At 48.4% G+C, this 5,421-nt stretch overlaps 1 pseudogene; it reads left to right on the top strand.

Moving 5' to 3' along the window:
• Nucleotides 1–4,214: 4,214 nt before the first annotated feature.
• LOC127236342 (myosin light polypeptide 6-like) lies at nt 4,215–4,706 on the top strand (annotated as a pseudogene).
• Nucleotides 4,707–5,421: the final 715 nt, after the last annotated feature.

Genomic DNA, 5,421 nt, shown 5'->3' with positions numbered 1-5,421 from the left:
GGATTAAACTTGCCATTCACGTGCTCTACCACTGAGCCATTTTAAATAGTGAAATCCCTAACTAAAAAAATCCCTAAGAGGCTGGGCAATAGAGATGCATACCTTTGGTCCCACCACTCAGGAGGCAGGGGCAGGAAGATCTCTGAGTCCAAGGCTATCTAGAGCTACACAGAGAAACCATGTCTCAAAAAAACTGGTAGAGAGACAGAGACAGAGAGAGGAGACACACACACACACACACACACACACACACACACACAGAGAGAGAGAGAGAGATGCCTTAGCAGGTAGAGGGCTTATACCAGTATAAGAACCAGAGTTCAGGTCCCCAGAACCTTTCAAAGGCCGGGTGGACATGGCAGCCCTCCTGTAATCCCACAGCAGTTAGAGACAAGGGATCCCCTGAGCAAGCTGGCTAGCCAGACTAATCAAATCAGCAAGCTGCGGGTTCTTTGAGAAGCCCTGCCTTGAAACACATGCGGTGGAGAGCAGCAGAGGAAGACATCTGATGTCAACCTTGGACCTCTGTATATGCTCACGGACATGCACTATACCCACATACACACATACTTGCACAGGCAGGCATCCACAAACATTCAGACCAATGCTCACTACACACATATAAACGAAAACAGGTCTCCAGGCGTGAAAAAATTAGCACAGCATAGACTCTGCAAAGGACAACTGTTCACAGCTGGAACAAGGAAACAAAGGGTTGCCTTGTCCTGTGGCTCTTCTAGAACCACACCCACAGGAGGCCTCGGATTTCACCCATCTACTCGTGTCTGTAAAGGAATCCCCCCCCCCCACACACACACACACACACACGCCTCACATTTGAGGTTCACAAAGAAATTTTTAGCAAGTCCTTGAATTCACAAGTGCTAGTCAACAAATAATAATGACCTGTGAAAAACCAATTAAGGATGTATTTGCCAAGCTTCTAGGATTTCTTCCAGGCCACTCCAGTGCCTTGTACACTACAGACAATAGCCCACTAAGAAAATACAACAGCAAGCTAGAACACAGAACTTGAACTCCCAGGAAAGTCTACTGTGGGCTATCAGTGGGCTCGCTATTCCACTGGGCAACACTAGTAGCCGGCTATGTAGCTGTAGTTTTAACAGGAATGACTCTGTGCAAGCCATCTCATTTGCCTGGCTCTTTAGTAACAGACATGAAATTCCCAGACTCAGCCTTCTGGCTGCATCACCTTCAGAGGGAATAATTGTTTTCTAAAGATGCAAGCCGAGGGAAACCCAGGCACTAAGTTATAGCACGCAGCTGCTGCCTTTTACTCAACCACCTGCAGCCTTCCTCTCCTACACCCTGGTCCTGTGCAGGCCTCTTTGAGCAAAGACCCTGAAGGGCTTAAAAGGAATCATCGTCCACCAAAGCTTTTGTTTATCTCTGAGGACGATACTTAATCTCTTGAACAGATTGACTGTCCCAACAATCAAAACATCAAATGTTCTCCTTATCTCCTCCCAGGAGAGCAATGCTCAGTTATCTGTCTGTTTTCCCAGGCACAGGAAGGCCAGCTTGGCAGACTCCCAGGGGTGACAGGGGAGGGGTAGTGGGGGCTGCTGGCATGATCTGGTGTTGTCAAGGCAAGCCACGGTGATATCATTTTTCATTTTCTTGCATTCTCATCCATCTGTCTCTTTGACCTGACTACTCCAGGCTTGTGTAGACCGCATCACAGGAAATCACTCATGTGCAAGCTTCATAAGAAATCACACATTCACAGAGTGGGGTAGGTACATTTCCAGCCCTTTCCTGGAAAATCCTCTAAAGATTTTTGCCCAAGTGCCCAGGAGGAGACATGCTGAGTCATGCTGACTGGACAGAAAAGATGCAGTCTCCTTGCTGTCCACGGTTTTGCCCCAGAGTTCTGTCCTCAGAGGCCAGAGTCAGGCCACTGGCTCAGGTCTGACCCTTTCCTGCCTAAGCAGGGCAATCTGACCTGACATCTACCAGGATGAAGTCCGGTGCGGCCTGACCCTTGCAGTAACCTCTCCAGTCACGCTGTCCTTGAAGCCCCTCTGTAATACCTTAAACGACTTCATCCCGGACCCTGGGATAGGCCAGAGCCTTCCTTCTTACTTCACGTGGGTGTACCTCCTCCTCCTTCACTTTCAGAACAAATATCATGCCCCAGACAACGGATTCTCATAGCGGCTCTACAGAGCATTCATCATCCATCTCCGTGTACCTAGTATGTCTCTTATAGTCACATGCCCATCTTAAAAGATTGATTTATTTTTATTATGTGCATGTTTGTGTGTGTGTGTGTGTGTGTGTGTGTGTGTGTGTGTGTGTGTGTGTGTGTTGCCTGCGGAGGCCAGAAGAAGGGCATCAGACCCATGGAACTGGAATTGCAGATGGCTGTGAGCTGCCTTGTGGGTGCTGGGAACTGAACCTCCATCCTCTGGGAGGGCTCTTAACCTCTGAGCTATCTCTCCAGCCCCGTGTGTATGTTGTTATGTTGTTTTCCAAAAGATTCGAGTTTCTCGTGTAGCCCAGACAGGTCTCAAATCCATGATCCAGCCACGGATGACTGCACAGCTGATTACAGCATGTGCCACCATGCCTGGCTTACATAGTGCTACAAATAGAATCAGGGTTTCCTGCATGCTAGGCTAGCACGCTACTGACTGAGCCTTCCATGCTTATTGTGCATATAGAGTTGACTGTCAGTATCTTCAGGTTCTGCTCCCTCAAAGTCAACCAACCAGGGTATAATAATAATAATAATAATAATAATAATAATAATAATAATAATAACAATAGTACACTCCCAGACTGAACATGCAGAGACTTTTGCTTGTCCTTATTCCTGGATATCACAGCATGCGGACTATTGATCTAGCAGTCACATGTCAGATACTGTGACCTAAGAATGTGCCTATGTTTTTAAGCAAGCATTGCACTGTTGTCTCTAAGGGACTTGAGCATCTGTGGACATAGCCATCCACAGGAGGTTCCAAGTCAATCAATCCTTTAGATCACCAAGGTTTGCCTGCGTAGTCACATCTGTTTTCCTCATCACCTCTTACCGTGTGGATAGAGATCTTACTCAATGGCTGACCCAGGATTTCTCAGTGCCCAGCCCAACCCCAGCTACCCTAGAAGTCTCTGGATAAAAACTGAATGAATCAGAAACAGGTAAATGGCTCAGTCAGTAAACTAAATGTTTTGCAAGCAAGAGGACAGATGTCAGCTCCTCAGAACCCAGTAAAAAGCAAGATGGGGGTGGAGTGGGGTGGGCAAAGGCAGGCAGATCCCTGGGACTCATTGGCTAGCCAGCCTGGCTGATCCAGGTTCAATGAGAGATCGTGCCTCAAAAAATAAAATGGAGAGTGATTGGTGAAGTTATCTGCAATGGACCTCTCGTCTCCGTATGCATGCTATCTGTATGTACCCAAACAAAAGCATAACAACGCACACAAACATTTCTATGTCCTGAGTGACTCAGTCAACCTTTCACTTCTGTGGGAACTGGGACCCATCTGGGAGGGCTGTGCTGAGATGGGACAGTTCCAAGCCAGAGTGGAGCATGCTGTGGATGCTAGAGAGGACCCTCAGGCACAGCTAGCAGCTGCCCATTAGCCCATCCTCCTTCCCTTAATGCCTATCCCTCGGCTGGCTCCTAAAACTGCCTGCCTACTGGTGGATTTCTCAGGCACACAGCATCTGTCCCCCAAATGCTAAATGTCCTTACGTTTCAGGCTCATCCAACCTGCAGCCTATAGACTTCTTGTACCCCAGGATAGTTATGGATGGAGTCCGACATGAAGATGTAAACTTACTTAAAACATCATGAAGTTACTTTGCAAATTTTTTTGCGTGTGTCAGCCCAGGCCAGTCTTGATTGATTGATTTTATAGCTTGATGGTTCATTTCTCTCGCTGTGACCTTTGTAAATGACAATATTCATGTTGTGCTATCAAAATGTTGCACATACCTGCTAAAGTTAGCCCAGAAGTCAGCCTGGAGTAAGTCACAAGGAAGATGGCCCCAGAAGATAAAAGTCATCAGCTTGTTCCCTTGGGAGATTTTGTTATGTCTCGGGCTCTATCCACCAAGAGCCAGGGAACCAGAGGAGGAAGTATGAGAGTCAGTACCAGCCTACCTTTGAGTTGCTGCTCCTGGCAGACAAGCCCACTAAGAATACTAGCAGGTGCGATAATAAATGCAAATATTTGATTACTGCCGGGCAAGGCCTGCAGAGCAGAGCGGCCGAGATGTGTGACTTCACCGAGGACCAGACCGCAGAATTCAAGGAGGCTTTCCAGTTGTTTGACCGAACCGGTGATGGCAAGATCCTGTACAGCCAGTGTGGGGGCCAGAACCCTACCAACGCCGAGGTGCTCAAGGTCCTGGGGAACCCCAGAGTGGTGAGATGAACGTGAAGGTTCTGGACTTTGAGCACTTCCTGCCCATGCTGCAGACGGTGGCCAAGAACGAGGACCAGGGACTTACGAGGGTTATGTTGAAGGCCTTGGCGTGTTTGACAAGGAAGGAAATGGCACCATCATGGGTGCAGAGATCCGTCATGTCCTCGTCACACTGGGGGAGAAGATGACAGAGGTAGAGATGCTGGTGGCTGGACATGAGGACAACAACGGTTGTATCAACTACGAAGAGCTCGTCCGGATGGTGCTAAGTGGCTGAGGACATTTCCATATCCCGAGCCGGTGCCTTGCCCATTGGGAGATGTCTATACGGCCCCTCCTAGGCTCCCTTATCACAGCACCTTGCCCATCTGGTGTCTTCTGAATGATGTTTGCCCTCACTAAATAAAGCGTTCCTCTGTGCCCTAAAAATAAATAAATAAATGCAAATATTTGGGGAGGGGACAGTTGAACAGCAGTTTCCCAGGAACGGAAACATTCCACACTGGTGGTGGTGGAGGAAGGACTCAGGAAATGGTCTAGTTGGCTTTTTGTTGCTGTGGTAAATACTATGCCCAAGAACAATGGAGGTAAGAAAGGGCTTGGGGCTTGAGGGATGACTTCCAGAGGACCTGGGTTCAGTTCCCAGCACCCACTCCAGACAGCTTACAACTGTCTATAACTCCAGTCGGGGGGGCAGGGGTTGTATTTCCTCTGGCCTCCAAGGGCACCTGTATGCCTGTGGCACACATAAACTCATGTAGGCACACAAACATACACATAAATAAAAATAAATACATCTTCAGAGGGAGGGAGGGAGGGAAGGAAGGGCTGACATGCCCAGATTGAGGTTGGTCACTGAGGGAAGTCAGGGCAGGAACTCAAGGCAGAAACATGGAGGCAGAAGAAACTGAACAGAGACCACAGAAGGCTTTTTTTTTTTTATATACAACTCAAGACGGGGGGGGGGGGGGGGGGGCACCGCCCACAGTGGGCTGGGTCCTCCCACACCAATCATTAGTCA

This window comes from Phodopus roborovskii, unplaced genomic scaffold, assembly GCF_943737965.1.
Source record: "Phodopus roborovskii unplaced genomic scaffold, PHOROB, whole genome shotgun sequence".
Taxonomy (NCBI): Eukaryota; Metazoa; Chordata; class Mammalia; order Rodentia; family Cricetidae; genus Phodopus; species Phodopus roborovskii.
The sequence above is the reverse complement of the archived record's forward strand: the minus strand, read 5'-3'. Positions and strand labels throughout refer to the sequence as shown.